Genomic DNA, 21,017 nt, shown 5'->3' with positions numbered 1-21,017 from the left:
TTCATTCTCTGGATATGGAAGATGACTCCAGATCCAGACTCACACCATGGTACCCAGTGCCAATCTAGTTGGAAAGAAAGGGGCATTTCTTCCTGGTGACAATTGTACAAGTGCAAAACATTTACTGCAATTGGACAATTATGATCTATTTATCACTCTGAAGGAATTTGGTGTTTAAAATTAGTCAGACCTACAATATGTGCTTTATTTCTAGTCTGTAGGAAATGGCCTGGACAGGGGAAGAAGAGCTTCCTAGAGGAACTCCAGTATCCTGATGGGATTAAAATATTCTTCTCTGGCATATGGACTATGTGGAAGGCATCTGAAAAACAGCAGGTGCAGAATCACTTTCAGATTGCTGCTGTTATTTCAAAACAGGAGATAACATTCCAGTGTGAAGGCGTGTTCCCTGTACTAGAAAGAAAGGTAATATCCTTACCCAAACTGAGACCAGCAGAACGCTGAGCAGGCCTTGTTAGAATAATTCTCGTCTTTTTAGCTTCTCTGCATATTTAGTTACGCTTGCATAGGTTCCTATTCTGCTTGAATCTCTGTAAGCAGCTGATTCTAACTGCTTTGAGGAGCCATCTTCAATTTTTTATGAGTGCTCTTGCATCAGTGAAAAGATTGATTTATGCTCTTCTCCTTTTAACCTGTCTCACATCTATTTTGTTCTTAGCCCCCAAGAGGATGGGAGAGAATTTCCTCACCCCTAACATTCAAATATCAGAAATTAAAAAAAATGATGCATGGTAATCAAAGAAAAATTTATTTTCCATTTGTGTGTGTGTTGGTGTCTCCGGGCTGTTCTGTTCTTTCAATGCTTGGTAACTTGTTTCCTTCTTCTCTCTTTAGCAATGTCCTGCACATTCTGTTACAACAAAGTAAAAAATAATCTAAAACTCACATATTGCTAATATGTCACATATTTAGGGAACTTTATTAAGGATCTGATCTTTTGTCCAGATTATCATTCCCTTATTCTATTTTTTAAACTTTGCACAGTACATGTGATGGATTGACATATGCTTTTGTTTTACTTCCATTTTACAGTGTATCTTCATAGGACTAGAAAAAGCTGACAGTTGATGACTGCCTACTAATACTCCAGAGAGAACCTGCTTCTTCATAGGTATTCAGCAACTAAGTCTTGAATGTCTCTCCTGCTGCTTTAGAGCAGAACTCTATGTACTTGGGCATCTGCATATAATTTGCATAGTTACTTTCTAGTCCCCAGCACCTAGCACACTACAGTGATATAAGCCACTGGCTACATTCACCAATCGTTTACTTAATTGGCCTCCCCCTTCCCTCTACTCTCGAGACTCTTAAGTCTTCAAGAGTGCCATTCCCAGTGTGTATCCGGGCATCTGTTTTATTTTCAAAATCAATTTTCTTAATTGGCATCATTATTCTGACCATCAGCATCTGGGAATGTTGACATTTCCCAATTATTCTTTGTTAATTTATTTATGTTCAGTTGGTATTTAGTGAGACAGCCACTGAAATTGTTCAGGAGCTTATGTTACGAGACACAAATAAATCTTCCATCCCATAACATTACCGTCTAAAAGTATTTACATTTTTTTACTTGCATTTTTTTTAAAGCTATCATCATGACGAGGCAATTCTTAGCTTATTTTCAGAGGCAATTGTTTTACCATTACCTACATTGTCGTATATTTGGTGCAGAAACTATAAAGCCTGAGGAAGCAGAAGTGCATCCTCATATAGATTCTGTAATGAGTTAGGTCCATGGTGTAAAGTAAACCATTTCAATTGTCTGAGCACGGAGTTATTTCCACTTTAATCACAGTCAACTCGGTGTCTTTCTTGTAGCCCAGTTAATCTTTTTCTGCATTTCTTGGTCCTCTCCTTCCACCGTTTAACTTTAGTGCTCTTTGGACCTAACTCACCTCTATTATCAATCCTCCTTACAGTGACCAGACATGTCAAAGCATGCTGGGGAAGGGAGGAGATCTTCTCGTTGGGAATGCTATTTCCAAATCTCAGCTCTTAACACCTACTTTAATAGTCTATTGAGGTGTGTGGCACTTGGGTTACTTGGATCTCAGTCATATTTCAGTATTTAGATCTCAACTTCTTGGAACTTTTTATTTATAAAGGTTTAGGTCATTTATAATTTTCATCTCTAAAGTTCTTACTTTCACCTTCTAGGGTGAACTCACTGCTTATGTTTACTCACTCACTAATATATTTGTCTTTACTGTCTCATTCGTTTAAAAAAAAAAGTACTATTTTTCATGCCAGTACCTGGGATAGGTATACAGACAAAATGTCCAATATTAAATTGAAAACTGAGAGACAAATGTGTCTATGTATGAAATATTGCTATCCCAATAAATACATGAAATATTTCATGATGTAGAAACTGCTATTATACAGAATAGACTTGGTAGGAGAAGCCAGTGAAAGACTTTTCTAGGAAAATAGTTCTACAACTAAAATGTGAAAAATGGTTCAAAGCTAACAAGGAGAAGAGGAGAAAGAAAAATGTCCAAGCAGAGGATAAAGGTTGCAGAAACATTGTATATGTTCTTATATGTAGGTGATTTGTGTGTGTGTGTGTGTGTGTGTATGTGTGTATGTGTGTGTATTAGTGAAGGCACATAAGAAATGTTCATGACTTAAAGAATTCCTTAGTAATCATTAATTTTTTGGCTTGGTCTCTGCTGGTGGCTTCTTTAGATACAATTGTGACATGGTTTACAAAAATTTATGAGTCACAACATTATTTATTTCCACATTCAATTGGTAATAATTATTTCACAGTAATTTCAGGGACAACAAGTGTCTTCTTTTCCAGTATTTTTATGAATAGATTTATATAAAATTATATGCTTCTAAGCTGAAACAGACTAAAGAGTTAAATCAGTGGCCTCGTTATCACTCACTAAAATATATCTTAAAATGGAAAAGCAACTTTCCTAATGGGAAATGTGGCTACTGCACCAGGTATGGAGGGCAATGACTGAGAGCCCACTAATGAATGACCTGCATGGCCTGCCTTCTTGGTATTCCTCAAGTGTGGAGGAACAGTTCTGAGGGAATATGAGAGTATATGTGAATTGATTAAGTGGAAGACCTAAAGAGCCCTAAGCAAGGTAGCCAAGAAATTCTAACTCCGAGTAAGCACACCCAGAGCATTAAAGACTATTAGACAAGATATCAAATTCTCAGCATTGGAGGAGTTATCTAGTACTGGAAGCAATCCATGCCCGCCTGGCTGCAATCACAGCCCAACAGGTAGAAATCTTAAGAAAACCTATTTTGAGTAATTATATGAAAGATTTTGTGCTTTAGGCTGTTAACATTATAATAGGATATTCAGGGAAATGTGAAATCTGTAGCAGTGGTACCATTTCTGCATCTGTGTCAGTTAATTACCCAGAAGTAGAAGGCTATTCTTCACATGAAGACCATGTTACCCTCCCTCACGTCTCCCTGATGGGAGCCTCTGTGGAAAGTGTCTTGATTTGCTGTGTAACCATAGACACCTCAACGTTTCTATTTTGATCTCTTTATCCTATGAGGGTTTTAGTTTATTTTAAACTTTACCATTTTTTTAAATAGATGCATTTCTCTTTCATTCTTTATCTTCAAGGATACAACTACATTAAAGCTTCTACATATATGAAAGAAACATTTAGGGAAAGATACACTGACATTAAGATTCATGATTTAATTACAGATGAAGAATTCTTGTTATCTTAAGAAAGGGATATTGGTCTTTGTAATAGCTACTCATAGTTGCTGTTTTATGTTGTTATGTAATTTATGTTATTTATAATATCATTAACTCCTCAAAGGATATTGTCTTTTGAGGGATGTTTTATTAGAACAAAAGCTTTTAAAAGAGTTTGGATGTATTTTTTAAAATGAGCTTTTGGAAGGAAACAAAAACATATTGCCTTGAGGCTTATATTGATTTTATGTCTGAGCCATTTATTTTGTTATCCCTAACAATTGATCAGCACACAAAAATTTGTTGAACTTCTGCCATGGGCAAGGCGTTCAGAAGATCTCATCATTAAAAAGCATACTTAGGGGATTTATGTCACAGTTATTGAGAAAAGAGAGACAAGAAATTTTTTTTTGAAAAAATTTAAAATTTAAAAAAGGTTTTAAGCTAATTTTATTATACAGTGAAAAACTCATTTGCTTCCACCAGTGTTTGGAAGTGTAATAAAAGCTAGAACATGGTAAGATACTCATATGTATGGTTGGCATCTGCTGTCTATGTCCTTATTTTTTCATATTAAGATTATTGGAGACCAGTATCTTATATAAGGAATACAGATGGGGACTAATTTGGCAAAAGCATATTCTGGAAACATGGATGGAAGCACACATAGTGCTTATTCCGTGGTCAGTAAATACAGCGGGTTTGGGTCTATTGATAACTTTGACATGTTTATCCAGTGGACACCTGTCAAATAGCTTACAATGATTTAGAATGAGACTTTTTTTTTTCTTTTATAGATAAGTCAGTTAAGAAGCTTCTGAGAGCATGATGGCCATGTTTGGATTTTCAGGTTCCTTATTCATACCTCACAAAGATAAAACAAAGCTGAATTTCTAAATGTCTGATTCCTACTAAACACATGTCAAGTTTTCTCGGGTTTAAGGAGGGAGAAAACAACGTCTAAGACCACATGTGTTCATCCTTATTCCAGAGAAATCAATTTAGAGCATCTAACATGGATTAATTATACCCCACTATGAGACTATGATAACAGTAGTTCACATGGGATTCATTAGATCTTCTGAATGTACAACAAACCATTTATGGCTATAGAACAGCCATAAACAAGACAACGTCATGATCATGCATACATCAAGCAACCCTTTTGTTACAGAGTTCTCAGTGCATCAGTCAGAACAGAATCCATTGGCAATCCAGGGTGGGCTTGAAAACACTATGAAGCTTGATTTCTTTTTTTTTTTTTATTATTAGATTTTTCTTCATTTACATTTCAAATGCTATCCCCAAAGTCCCCTATACCCTCCCTCTGCCCTACTCCCCGACCCACCCACTCCTGCTTCCTGGCCCTGCCCTGTACTGGGGCATATGATGTTCTCAAGACCAAGGGTCTCTTCTCCCAATGATATCCAACTAGGCCATCCTCTGCTACATATGCAACTAGAGACACAGCTCTGGGGGATACTGGTTAGTTTATTGTTGTTCCTCCTATAGGGTTGCAGAACCTTTTAGATCCTTGGGTACTTTCTCTAGCTCCTTCATTAGGGGCCCTGTGTTCTATCCAATAGATGACTGTGAGCATCCATTTCTGTAATTGCCAGGCACTGGCAGAGCCTCACAAGAGTTAGCTATATCAGGGTCCTGTCAGCAAAATCTTGCTGGCATATGCAATAGTGTCTGGGTTTGGTGGTTGTTTATGGGATGGATCCCCGGTTGGGGCAGTCTCTGGATGGTCCTTCCTGCAGCCTTATTTATAATAGCCAGAAGCTGGAAAGAACCCAGATGTCCCTCAACAGAGGAATGGATACAGAAAATGTGGCACATTTACAAAATGGAGTACTACTAAGCAATTAAAAACAATGAATTTATGAAACTCTTAGGCAAATGGATGCATCTGGAGGATATCATCTTGAGGGAGGTAACCCAATCACAAGAGAACTAACATCATTTGCACTCACTGATAAGTGAATATTAGCCCAGAAACTTAGAATACCCAGGATACAATTTACAAAACACATGAAACTCAAGAAGAAGGAAGACCAAAGTGTGGATTCTTCATTCCTTCTTAGAATGGGGAACAAAATAACCACGGAAGGAGTTACAGAGACAAAGTTTGAAGCTTGCTTTCAAAGAAATGGAGGACATAATTTAGGTGTGAATATGGGAGACTTTAAAGATTTTGAAGCCTTTCAAGTTAAGACTGCTTACCAAAGTCCATGAGATCCTATACCCAAACTGACACAGAACAGGTTGTGTGTGCAAAAATTTGTTCAATACTGCAAATCATGATTTTTAACATAAAAATTTAAATTTTGATTTATCTGAAAAATCAGCAAACATAGCTTAGCTGTAATTTGCTATGGAAATGCTCTTATTGATGTAGTTACTATCAAATCACACAATGTAAAAATATGCACCTTATTTGACCTCTGATATGCCTTTTCTTTTAACTTTCCCTGATTGTTGGATCATATTTAGACCTGTGTATATTTAAAGTATAGATGTGATGACTATTTTCTATATACATGTGAACTGGTTTTATGCACCATTAACACATCCATCATCCCATATAGTATTCTTTCTCTGTGTGTAGTAAGAACACTCAATAGCTCCACACTTATCAACACAGCTGTACAGTGTGTAACTGTTAATTGTTCAGTGTACAGTTAGATGTGTGAATCTTGCTTCTTGATGTATGGTTATGGAAGATATGTATCTCACTGTATTTTATGCTATAAGAAGATCTGTGTGCTCAGTGCTTGTGAGTGTTCTCTAATTCGCCCGCGAATAAAGACACCACACACAATAGGGTTCTTCTGCAGCAAGCTTTATGCGTCTTGAGAGGGAGAGCATAAGCTTCACAACCGGAGACCCCAGGCAATCCGAGCCCCTCCCTTTTATAAGAAATTCTCCCTGCCTCGGACGTGGCAAGCCATGATTGGCTCAACACTGATTGCCCCATCCCTGAGGCGGAGCTGCCCGGGGTGGGGATTTCCAGCACAGGATGTTTACGAGTTGTTACTGAGGAAATGACTCAGCACAGGATGTTTACGAGATAGTACTGAGGAAATGACTCAGCACAGGATGTTTACGAGATAGCGGCGCTCCACAAGTGCTTTATTGGATAGCAGTGATACCGGCTGCTTTAGACTCATCCAGCTAGGTTTGTAAATTAATAATTTCCAAGTCGTTTTAAAAGTATTTAATTAATTTAGTGTGTGTGTGTGTGTGTGTGAGAGAGAGAGAGAGAGAGAGAGAGAGAGAGATGGGGTATGTGCACTTGTGCATAGGTACACGTGGAGGACAGAAGAGCAGAAGAGGGCATTGGGTCCACTGGAGCTGGATTTACAGGAGGTTGTGAGCTGTCTAATGAGAGAATGATGAACCAAACTGAGGACCTCTGCAAAAGCAGCATGAGCTCTTAATCACTTTTCCATTTATTTAGTCCTATAACCTCTCAATTCTAAAGATTAAAAACCGGTAGATACATTTGAGATGGCGTAATGGATATGAGAAAATTGAAGATTTAAGTTGTATAAAATCTCTCTAGGTGTATTCATTGATTCGTTGGCTATGAAAGGTATCATGTATCTAACAATGCTTCCTGATCCTTTACTGTACACACACAGATTCCAGATTGCAAGTAACATTGATGAATAGTAATAGACTTCCTGGATTTTATGGCTGTGTTCACTATTTATTATCTATGGGAGTTGTGATCATCACCAAGCACAAGTCTGAATAATTGGATCTGTAAAATGAATGTGGGAGTTTTAGAGTGTTTTACTATGTTTAAAATTCTGATGGTGATAACAAAAACTTTAAAAATAATTTAAATAAATCAAAAGCTACATATGACTGGAAAAAACAATGTGCAAATTTTTAATAAATTTTACTTTTTTCTTGCTTTAAATTTTTTTATACTTATTAAGTATGTTTCACCAAAAATATAAAAATTAGTTACTTAAATGATCCCATAACTGTATTGGGTCTTAAAAGTCCAATATTATTCTTCCACCTTCAAATTTATATCAAAATATGATCAAATTGTATTTTAATGGATTAATGTAGAGACAGAGACAATGAATGGCAAAGGTGAGCAGAAAAACTGCCATGATGTCAAAACTCATCTTAAAACAAACTACATGAAAAAGTTTGCAGCATCTCTAGAAAGACCCAGAAGCTTCTTGATCAAATGATTTGTTTAAAAGTTGAAAACCACAGTCAAACTGCAATAAAAGAAACAGGAAGTAGAGAGGATGAGAATTTATTAATCTTTCCTTGCTAATATGCCACGTGCAGTGATAGAAAATTATGAGTCACTGAGGGATGTGGTACCAGCTCGACAGGTAATTCAGGACCCTTAATTGTCTCTCTCCTTTAGAGTTGAGAGAAGTTATATGCAGGGACACATGTAGGTCACTGTAGAGTGTTCTAGTTTTTAATTATCTATTTCCAATACCATAGTGTAAAACTATATTAAAAAATAACTAAGCTTCAAAAGAAGCAATTATGGATTTAATATTTGGCACCCATTTATTCAAATGTAAATAAAATGGGACCTTTCAATACTCTATAAACAAAAGTACATTTAAGATTGATGTAAGATGTTAGATAGTTTAGTTACCTGTCATTTGCCTACACCTAAAAATTCATCTTCATTGGTCCAATGATTTTGGGGCCCCAAGTAGTGGGAACATGGGGGAACACAGGACTGTAAGACAACGAGACAGGATGGATGATGCCCTAGTAAAGAAGGCAGTGGCTCCTCAGGAGCTATCACATCTTTCTACGGTTTTCAGTAGAAAATAGTAAGCAAGAAACTGTGAGCCAAATTGAGAACTGTCTTAGTCATTATTCTATTGCTTTGAAGAGATAGCATGACCAAGGCAACTCATAAAAGAAAGCATTTAATTGTGGGCTTGCTTACTGTCTCAGAGATTTAGTCCATTTTCTCCATGGTGGGAATCATGGTGACACTCAACTTAGACATAGTGAAGAAGTCACAGAGAGTTCTACATCTGGATTCACAGGCAACAGAAAGAAAGAAAGCAAGGCTCTGTCTGGCTTAGGCTTCTGAAATCTCAGAGCTCCCTGCCGCCCCCCACCAGTGACATACTTCCTCCAAGGCCACAGCTCCCAATCTCTTACCATAATGCCCTTCCCTGATAACTACGCATTCAAATACTCGAGGCTATGGAGGCTTTATTTAAATCTCTACAAGATCTTTATATTATTTATTAATAGTCTTATATAAAAAGCAATTTTATTTTTTAAATACCAAGTAAAATTGAAGAAGAAAAGCATCCATGGAAATAAAATATATGTTATATGGGTCTTGGAGTGATGAGTACATCAATTTTCAGTCTGATTCCTGCTATTTACTAGTGCATGAATTTAGGGATGCTATTTAATCTCTCTGAGGTTCAGTGAGGATAAAATATGTCTCAGATAGTCTTACAAACAGGAGAAGTGGAATTACTGGTGACCACACTTGTAAATACAGAGGTCAGAAATGTACTGGTAGCTTGCTCTTGCCAATGTTTTATCCTCATTGTAGTTACTGGACAGGACTTTTGCCAGTTTAGACACACCTTACAATAGTCTAAGACTATTAATAATAAATAATGTAAATCTTTCAGTTTAGGCTCCAGACTTTGGCTTATTATTTGTGAGATTTTGAGTGCAACCTTTTTCTTTTGTACTGCCAATGAAGAACACAGTGAGGACTTTAATTCTTCTGAGTGGTATATTTAGTACTGATGCAGCTGGGAACTTTTATGGCTCAACCATATGGCTACAAACATTAAAACATCTGAAAAACAAGATTCCTGAGTTGAAAACAAATAGACATTGCAGGTATCATATCTCTTCACTCATAATAAAGTTTTAAGGAAAGCCTAGAGTATGTCAAAATGAAATGGGAACTATGGTCAAATTTAGGCCCTGTAGTAGATCTTCTGAAACTATACTGATAGATTTTTTTTTAGTATCTGAGATTGCTCATTTCCCCAGAGATGCTGTACATCAGAATGCCTCTGGCAATCGCTAGGCAACTATCACACAGACCCACCATTTAATTCCACTTGTTTATTCTTCTGTAGTAATAAAATCCTTAATTTCCAGTGATTCATGAGGACCAGGAACTTCCCAGTCAATGGAGAAATTGGAAAATGCAACTGGAAGCCATACTTGGTAATTTTTATTTGTGTCCTCTTACAAGACAGTTAACACACTTTGCCATTATTTTCTTCAATAGTTCTCCTATTCTGCTTCCTGGAATGTGTGTGGAGTTCTTGGCTTCTTTTTGTGATGACGAACCAGGAAGGAACTTAGACCCTCTAGGACTTCATCGCGCCGAGCCACTGTTCAAGTTACAGTATTTCCAGAATTTTACATGTGAGAAAACTTAGTTTCATTGTATTTAAATACTTATCACATTGCTTTTGTCATTGTATGACTAGAAATTCATCTTCATTGGTCCAATGATTTGGGGATCCTAAGTAATGGGAACATGGGGGAACACAGGACTGTGTGACAATGAGACTGGATGGATGATGCCCTAGTAAAGAAGGCAGTGGCTCCTCAGGAGCTATCACCTCTTTCTACTGTTTTCATAGAGGCACCTGTTCTAATTCAACTGCCTTCTATGAGGATATTAATCTTTACCTTTGTCTAGTTCTCAACAGCTCTCAAGTACTACTGTGAATCTTTATAACCCTCTCCTACTCAGGGTGATCGGTAGTGGTGAAGTCAAGTGTATATGTTTGTACAAGTTTTTCAAAGATAGAAGCTAATTTATTTCCTCTTTTGTAGGTGGGACATAGTGACTTTCTATTGTGAGACAGAATATGGAGAAATTATCATCACTCTCAAGATTAGAAAATATGCATTTTACTCCATGACTGTGAATGCATTGTTGTTCTGTATGTGGTGGTGGGGCAATTTATTTGTTCCTTTACAAGATCTAAGAGAGTTGTTTGTGAGTCATGAGAAACTAATGTGAAAACCAACAGTCACATAAACAAGCTTGGAGGGAGAGAGTTTTGTCCCAAAAGAGATCTGGATGGTCAAAGCATGCTGCCTAATAGCTTAGGTATAATTCTCAGAGATAAATCAGGATTTCCATATATTTTATGTCCCTTCCAGATCTCTTAGCTTCAAAAACAATATCAAAGGTAGTAATAGTTTTCTAGATGAGCCCTGGTAGGCTACTCAACCTCAATTGTTCAGCCATAAACATATGTACACATGAGCAACACTAATGGAACGAGTATGATATATTTATATATTTATATCTATATGTGAGTATATGAAAAAATATTCAAAGAAGAGGTCATCACTTTGACAAGGAATGGAGAGGGTGTGAGAAGAGTTGGAAGGAGGAGAAGGTAGGCAGAAATGAAGCTAGGTAGCTCCTGAGATCTGTTTATCACAGTAGATAAAAGATCGTGCTGTGAAAATAAGAAGGTCTGACTTCAAATCTCCAGCGTCATTGTAAAAACTGGTTATTGTTAAATGCGACTCTAGCCCCAGAGCTAGAGAACAGTGATAAACAGATCTCAGTAGCTTCCTAGCCACCCAATGTAGGTAAAATAGCAAGCTTCAGGCTGAGAAAATCCATGCTGCAAACAAACAAATAGGTAAATAAGGTGTAGAGCCGTAGAGCAATAGAGAAAGATTGTAAGACTCCAGGCATCCTATTCTTGTTTCTACATGTTCACACAAGTGCGCTCATAGGCATTCACACACACACACACACACACACACACACACACACACACACACATGAAATAATCCACTTTGAGTACTGGATAAAGCTGGCTTAATTGTTCTCCACTGTACACTGTGCTACCTGGATATGCCACCTATGCCCTCACTAGCAATGTCATCCATGAAATCATCTGACATGAAACATGTCACACAACTTACAACAAGTGTAGCAGTTTCTTTTTTCTTTTCTTTTCTTTTTTTTTTTTTTAAAGTATCACTACTCTCAAAGCATTATATACTTGTATGGGTAAACATTGAACAGATAAAATTCTCTCATCAATGCTAAAGACTAATCATTGTTCAGTGTCTGTTAAACTTAGGCTACAAGACTCCAGCTCTGCATCCATGTTTTTGTAGTTATAGCAATGTATTCTCAGAGAGAAACAAGCAAGGTAAGGACCTGAAATGAAAAACAATGGCTTTCCTCTCCCTCTATTACTCCTCTTCCACAAAACAGAACCAATTCATTTAAATTCACATTCTTATGAGGAAACCTCTTTTACTGCTAAATGGAAGCCCTGATTTTCCTGGTTTTAATAACTTTTAGCTCAAACCTTTTAACTAGCCCTGGCCCCATAAAGTGGGTCTTATACACATCAATTCACCTGCCATTTACTATCAAGAAAACTTTGAGTTATTCAGTTGAATACATGCTTGAAGAGAATAATTTTACCATATCCTTTTAAATTTCTATATTAAGTCATAAATTAACCTAGAGAGGCAGCTCTGTGGTTAAAAGCACTGATTGCCCTTTCAGGGGACCCAGGTTGAATTCCCAGCACCCACATGGCAGCTCACAACTGCCTATAATTCCAGTTCCAGTGGATCTGATGCTCTTCTCTCATTGAAACAGGCACCAGGTAGGTACATTGTACATAGACGTACATCGTACATAGACATACATACAGGCATCACATGCACACAAGATATGAATAAATTAAAATGCTTTAAGTTGCTTTATTAGTTAATAATTCATCATGAAGTTCATATATATCCTTTAAGTATCTATGGAGAATTCTAATTTGTGTGTGTGGGGGGGGGAGAGGAAGGGGTTGTAAGACAAGGACATGGGAGGGGTTTCCAAAGACTAATTATCTGATTTAAGCTCATCTTTGTGGATCTGCAGAGATTTACTTCAAAGGGGGGTGTGCTTCTACTTAGTGATTGTTATATATGTTTAATAAAGACAGTAAAAACATATTAATAGCAGGAATCTTTCATAAAATTAGTCCCTCACAGCCTTGCTTAATGAGGGCTCACCTGTCGAAGATTATATAATAATCTGAGGCAGGCCACTTCAGGATGATCACCTGCTAGTTATTAGCTTGTCCCATTATGGCTCTTGACAAATTCATCATGTTCATATATTTCCTTTAAGTATCTATGGAGAATTCTAAGTTATGTGTGTGTGTGTGTGTGTGTGTGTGTGTGTGTGTGTGTGTGTGTGTTGGGGGAGGGGCTGTAAAACAAGGACATGGGACGGGTTTCCAAAGACTAAATATCTGATTGAAGCTCACTTCTTTGCTATCTAATTGAAGAAACTGGTAGAAGTTTGGAAGGAGACAGCTGTAAAAAGTGTATGACACATACATGATTTCAATTAGAAGATGCTGTAAAATTCATGCTCTTAATGCAACTAGAGTAGAATTTCAAAGTGAACATTGCAGATCCTATTAAATATTTGAGTGAGTAACTAGGTTACAATTCTCATTTCCAATTAGCATTCATCTGTCACTTTAAAGGAAATCAAATAATCTCAACGTTTAAATAAGGGACCAATTTCACTTGTAAAATTACCCATAGGAAAGCATCAGTAATGAGGAACAAATGCCATTTCCATGAGATAACAATTATATTAGAATTTCCTTTCTGTTTTCCCACAGGCACAAAGATTCACAAATGAGAATAACATTATAATTTTTTATGCACAGAAAGATGCTTTGGGCATCTATTGATTCTAGAACAGGGAGAACTGAATTCCTTCGATGGTTTTCAGATGATCCTTCTTGAGAACTAAAACAAACACACAGAAAGCAAAAGAGAGGATCGAGGTTTAACGTCTCCATGTTGATTCTTACTCCATAAATGCATAGGAAGGACAGATACAGGTTTTCCTGAGTGCTAAAAAGCAGCACTGGCTGGATCCTCCCTGTCACAAGATCCGAGGTGAGATCTCAGTTTGGGTTACAATATGAGACCAGACTTTCAAAGAAAGCTAAGTTTTGAGGAAAGCCATTCTAGTATTTGTTATTTGTATAACTTTGGTTTGGACTCATTGAATGACAAACTTCTGCCGAATGAGAGATTGCAGAGTGGTGATTCATTTCAGGATTTTCCTGTATTTGAATGGCATCAAAGCCTCACTTTTATGACAAGTGGCTTCCCACCAAGTATGTGCCTTAAGCATCAAGTGAGGAAACCTAAGATTAAAAAGCAAAGGATAGCAATCTCAGTGTTTGCATGCCGTGCTGTTTCTTGTCAACCATCTCATTTAAATGTCACAGGAATGGTTGAGGAGTACATAGGTTTTACTTCCATTTTTGAATTAATAAAAGAAAATCAAGCTGTAGCTGGTGAGTGAACATTCCCATATTCACACAGCAAATACATGGTAGTGCCTGCACTGTAAACAGATCTGTCAGCCTTGAAGCTTACATTCCTAATCCCTAAGCCACACTTCTTAGGAAACGTCTTACTGAAACACTGAGAAGTCTGTTTTGCATTTGCTGGCCTATGGCATATGTTCGTTCTGTGAAAGAGTTTCCGATGTCTCTGCAAGATTTTTGATAGCAGTCTGACACACTTAGACATACCTCGTGGCAATTGAAGAGCTGTGACCTTTAAAACATATCAATTGTGAACAACTAGACACACAAAGTGAACTGAAAACACCTACTTCACAAACCAAGGGTGTTCCTTCAATTTCTTCATTATAAATTCTTTGCAAAAGCAAAACAGCATATATTCAGTATCAGTGTGATGCATCCGTGATTTATTGATCACGTAATTTATTGCTATCTTCTTAGTTCAGCTGTGACATAAGCCATAAAAGCATGAATCCTTAGAGCAGTTGTTAGATGATGAGGACAAACATAGCACACTTTAGTGACAGCATCCCCACCAGCTCTCAGAGCACCAGCCCCTATCCAGATGAACCCCTCACTATATACTCACTCCCTCTGATGTTAAGAACCAGGCAATAATCTCCTTCTCAATGTTCTGTGGATTAAAAGAGATCATCTGTGCCAAGTGATTATCCTTCAAAAACTGCTAGCAAAATTTGCAGTTATTTGCTTTCACACTGTGCCTTTTAATTCTGATTATCATTCAATTCGGTAAGCATATCTCTTTTCATATGAAGAACCTGTGGTTCAGGAATACTTAGAATTAGATAATGATGTACAGACAGCTAGAATCATGATAATCCACACTCTTAAAGGAACAACAGCTTAATTTTCTGGCTGACTCCACACTTGTGTAGCGCCCCACTATGCCTTGCTTTGCTTTTCCCTCTAGGTTTGCTACTAAGAAATCTGCACTGTTACTTAAGCGACAAGAGCCCTTGACCTCCATCTTTGTCCCTTTGCCATTGCCATTGCTTCACTGTTTAAATATTTGGTAATGAAAGCATTTCATTGATTTTAGGAAGTGTTCTAGTTTAATTCTGTCATGGTCCTAAAACACCAGAAGAGCAACTGAAGGAGAAAAGGTGGATTTTATGTTACAATTCCAGGATATAGTGCATTATTGTGGGGAAGTTAAGGCAGCAAGATCTTGAGGCAGCTGGTGAAATCATATCAACAGTTAAGAAGCAGAAACATGTCAGGCAGTGGTGGTTCACACCTTTAATCCAAGCAATCAGGAGGCAGAAGCAGGCAGATATCTGTTGGAAGCCAGCATGGTCTATAAAGCTAGTTTCAGAATAGTCTGGGCTAGAAAGAGAAACCTTGTCTTAGAAAAAATAAACAGACAAACAACAAAACAGAAAAGTAAGTGCTGGCACATTAGTTTGCTTGTTTACTCTCTGTTAGATTTCCTTAGTCTCATAGTTCAGAAACCCTGCCTGGGGATGGTGCTTCTGATGCGAGGATAGATTTCTTACTATTGTTTTCCAATACTTTATTTTTTTATTCACTTTATATCCAGATCAGAGCTCCCCTCACTCCTCTCCTCCAAGTCTCACACTTCCAAATCCCTACCCCTATTCACCCCTCCTCTTTTCCTCAGAGAAAGGAAAGCCCTCCCCCCTGGGTACCACTCCACCCTGGGACATGCAGTCCCCAGCAAGGCTAAGTACTTCCTCTTTCACTGAGGCCCAACCAGGCAGTCCAAGTAGGGGAAGGGGATTCAGTGGCAGGCAACAGAATCTGAGACAGCCTCTGCTTCAATTATTATGGGACTCACATGAAGACCAAGCTGCACATCTGCTACAGATGTGTAAAGAGCATAAGTACAGTTCTTTGCATGTTCTTTGGTGGGTGGTTCAGCTTAATTTTCGTAGAAATTCAAGTCATTCAGAATATAGAGCATTTCTTTGATTCTCTCATGGTGCTAAATATTTGATTGAGACTAGCATTAACCTTTTAGTTAACCAACAAACATCTTTACTTGTCTTTTGTGTCAAGGGTTGATTTGTAGGGTGAGCAGATAAGTTCTGTGATCTTATCCTACTTTGGTTTGGAGGTATCAACACAGAAACAACTTTCACTTCAAAGGTTATAAAAGATAGTTGATGCTAGAGTCAAGTATGAATGGCGATGGCCTGGAAACACAAGATTGGGTTACTTCACATTCATGTTCCAATGTGGAAGCAGTTTTGTGACATTTTATAGTAACATGGCATAGAAATTTGTACTGGAACACGTTAAATATGTTCCTGAATATATTAAGTAGGCAGTTACAGCAAAGTCTAAAAAAAAACTTCTCAGCTCTAGGCCTCCAATGTATGTGGTGACATTCTTAGTCCTTTGGCAGAAAACTAAGGCTTTGTTAATACATTCCACTAGCCATTTTATCTGTTAGCATATTAGGACATGGCTGTATCTGCTAGTGACTGGATGTCAGCTTCAACAAGGGGTGGGTGGGGAGCAAGAGATGGCTATTTAGTAGGATAGAGATAGTTCAATACAAATTATAACCAGGCTCTTCTTGGCCTGTAACTTTGCAGTATTCCACTGTGTGTCTCCACATCACTGAATTCCTAATTACTCAGCCAGGTTCTCTAGGCACAGCTTTTCTAGAAGAGTTCTCATCCACAGATCAGGTTAGAAACACACACACATACACTAAAAGTATGGAAGACTTGTAAAAGCTTTACTGATAAATTCAAATGCTGTACTTCACGATGACTGGAGGCTGCAATTATTTGTATGAGTTCTGAGGTGATGACAAGTTTATATGGATTTGCATAAAGAAATTTTTGGAATGCTCAATTAATAATCATATATGTAAATGAAAATTCACAATGGGAGGAGAGGCTCTTAAGGCCCACCCCAACTGAAAAGCTAATGGCAGTTGATAACTGCAGAGAGAAGGACAGTTAGTTTTCTTTAGGGGTGTAGCTGCTGGCAGGTTTCCCATGCCCCAATAGATGACCTCATGCCCATAAGCATATAGGCAGCATTAAATGGATGCAGTAGTGTAAAAAATAAAACCAAAATTATAAGAGAAGGACATGGTGTTGGGATGGAGATATGATGGTAGGCTGTGGGGAGAGTAGGTGCTGGGTAATCAAGACTGGATATGATTGAGGTATGTTATATACATGTGTATTAGTCAGGGTTCTCTAGAGTCACAGAACTTATGGATAGTCTCTATATAGTAAAAGAATTTATTGATGACTTACAGTCGGCAGCCCAATTCCCAACAATGGTTCAGTCACAGCTGTGAATGGAAGTTCAAGGATCTAGCAGTTACTCAGTCTCACACGGCCAGCAGGCGAAGGAGCAAGAGCTAGACTCCCTTCTTCCAATGTCCTTATATTGTCTCCAGCAGAAGGTGTAGCCCAGATTAAAGGTGTGTTCCACCACACCTTTAATCCCAGATGAAAGGTGTAGCCCAGATTAAATCTCCTTAAACTCGGAGATTTAATCTTCTGGAATCCATAGCCACTATGTCTCAAGATCTCCATACCAAGATCCAGATAAGGATCTCCAAGCCTCCAGATAAGGGTCACTGGTGAGCCTTCCAATTCTGGATTGTAGTTCATTCCAAATATAGTCAAGTTGACAACCAAGAATAGCCACTACAACATGTATTGATTTTTCAATGAAGACATAAAAGTAAAGACTACAAAAAGAGAAATATAGCTAAATTTAAAAAAATCCACAGTGATAAAATAATGAATTAGACCTTGAAGAACTAAAAATGTGATTCAATATATAAAGAATATGTACAGATTTTCTTGTAGCTGTTGATAGACAAAGAAACTTGGGGAAATTTTCAAGGATCAATACTTATCCTGGCAAACAGATGATATCTATACAAAATAAAGGTGAATGTTATGTTTTGAATAAGTTTTTAAAGCATTGTCAAAATTATTCAGAGGGGAGGGCTACATTGGACTTCAAGCAAATATAGATAATAGATTAAATACCAAGTCTGTCTTGGCCAAGACAAAAAATCTAAGAGTAAGCATCAATGACCAAAGCAGTAGCTCTACCATGTGGAAGAATTTAGCCTTTGTTTATCATTTGGCTCAGCATTCTAAGCACGTACCTTTCATCCGCACGTGGCAATATGACTGCCCTATTTTCTAGCAGGCATTATATGAGCACACCTAGCATGGTCATTGATGCTTTGGACATCTATCTCCAAAACAAATTTATTTTAAACTCGTGAATATGTTTCAATGCAAGTGTTTGGCACATGTGTGTGGTGTCTCTGGAGGCCACAAGAGGATGTCAGAGCCCTTGAAACTGGAGGTACAGACAGGTTTGAGCCTTCTAATATGACTGCTGAAACCTGAACTTAAGTCTTCTGGAAGAGCAGTAAGCATTTCTGGAATGCTGGGAGTTGTAGTTCTGGGAGACAACAAAGCCACATGGGAAAATACTGTTGTATCATTTTGCCTTCCTACAACTCATGTCCATTGCTAAAATCTCAGAGTCCTCCTGACTAAACCTAGTTCTGGTCAATATTTAATTAAAGCTTGTTTCAGATTTGTATCAGAATTGTGGAACTGGTTTTTCTCGTGAGAATGTCAGGATGAACACAATAAGTTTCATTCTGCGTAATCCTAGATGTTCTGACTTTTTTCTTTCAATCCCAAGGTACATTTGGGTTTGCATATCCTGACACCACTGAACTGGGCTTTTCTGGATTTTTTTTCAACATGTATTTTGTGAATGACACCCTTAATTACTGCATGGCACTAGGCACCAGAGATACAAGAATTACTAGGATACTATAGAATGCCTTATTTACTTATTTTTGTTATTATGTTTATTATATCTTTCCTAAGTCTGACTCTGTTGTATTATTGACTCAGTTGTCATGTTTTATTAGCAACTACTAGCTGTTGTGTAACTTCATAAAACGCTTTAACCTGTTGACATGTGCAACTCAATACAAGGGAGAGAGGAATGCAGAAAGAGAGATAAATAATACAAAACACCAATTCTTCCACTGGCTTTCTAGACAGATGAAATGAAGATGTTTTCAAAATGTGCTAGCCTTCATACTTCATAGTTATTTTGTGAAAATGCTTTCTAGTGAAAGCCATTAGGGTTATCTCTTTCCTCCTTGGTGTTAGGGTGGTTGGCCCCTAATATCTTCTTCATTTTTTCTTTCTTACCAATATAGCTAAGTCTCAGAATGAAGCTAGTCTGTCTTGGTTGAAACTTTCATGTAAAGTGTGTCTTGGTCTCACTTCTGCACTGCTTCTTTGAGGCAGCAATTCATTTGCTTTGTGGGAATGAAAGAGCCTTTGGGGAAATTCAGCAGTAATAGTGGTTTTGGTTGGCTAGTGATTTGTTTCATGAGGAAAATTGATGATCACAGTGGCCCTTAAGTTAAAATACTGCATTGCCAACAAGGGTAACATTCAAAAGCTTTTATAATCCAAAGGCTTAAATCACTTTCTTAGAGAATAGTTACATCATTCCCATAAAACATATTTCATAGAAACACAGGGTCCCCAATGAAGGAGCTAGAAAAAGTACCCAAGGAGCTGAAGGGGTTTGTAGTCCCAGGAGAGAAACAACAATATGAGCTAACCAGTACCCCCAGAGCTCCCAAGGACTAAACCACCAACCAAAGAAAACACATGGTGAGATTCATGGCTCCAGCTGCGTATGTAGCAGAGGATGGCCTAGTCTGTCATCAATGGGAAGTCAGTCATCAGTGGGAAGAGAGGACCTTGGTCCTGTGATGGTTCTATACCCCAGTATGGGGAATGCTAGGGCCAGGAGGAGGGAATGGGTGGGTTGGTAAGTAGAGGTAGGGGGAGGAGATAGGGGGTTTTTGAAGGGGAAACCAGGAAAGGGGATAACATTTGAAATGCAAATAAAGAAACTATCTAATAAAAAGTGAAGTACAAAAGAAAAATGTAAAGAAAAGAAATTTAGCATTCTTTTTCTTACAGTTGCAAATCTTATGATCAAATATCATGTTCACATTCTCTGGACTACTGGAAAGAAAAGTACAGTTATTGATTAGTCTTTCTGTTGTTATTGTTTCAATGGTAATAGAGGAGAGAGTTCATTTTTGAAACAGACATATTTCAAATATATATATATATACATATATATACGTGTATATAAGCACAATCTATTATCATGACAATAGTTTCTTACAGGCATTGGGAAGACAATTACAATTTGTAAGTCTATGTATCATATCCTACAAAGAAAGGAAGAAGCCAATACAACCTAAGGCAAATTGTATTTCCAGACAGAAGAGAATAGACAATCAGCTTGAACAATGGTGCTCTTAGTGGACACCAAGACACTGCAAAAATGCTAATCTTTAAATGGCTTAAATTGCTTGATTCTGATGTGTGATATTGTGCATTCAGCTTGACTCAAATGCTGTCATCTTCAGTTATATGCAACAACAGCACAGTGGTAAATAATAATCAGTCCCCCTTCTGCCTGCCTGCCTGCCTGTCTGTCTGTCTTTCTCCATGGAGGTTAAAACACTAAAAATGGAGAATAAAGATTTAGTTACATATGGCACATTTTGAAATTTGGTGAAACTTCTCGAATAACAAACATTACAATTGAACTTTTTATTTCTTTGCTGAGACTAACAAAGTCAGAAATGCTAACTGAGGAATGGTGGGCTTCTGTGGTACCGGTGGTGGTCTAAATAAGAATGGCTCCCATAGGCTCATATATTTGTATGTTTAGTCACCAGAGAGTGGCAATATTTGAAAGGATTAGAAGGATTAAGGAGTGTGGCCTATTGGAGGAAGTGTGTCACTAGGAGTGGACTTTTAGGTTTCTAGAGACCATGCTAAATCCAAAATCTTTCCCTGCCTATGGATCATGAAATAATTCTTAGCTACTGCTTCAGCTCC

This window comes from Mus caroli, unplaced genomic scaffold (genome assembly GCF_978045245.1).
Source record: "Mus caroli unplaced genomic scaffold, Mus_caroli_1 scaffold_4, whole genome shotgun sequence".
Lineage (NCBI taxonomy): Eukaryota > Metazoa > Chordata > Mammalia > Rodentia > Muridae > Mus > Mus caroli.
This window is presented reverse-complemented; position numbering follows the sequence as displayed.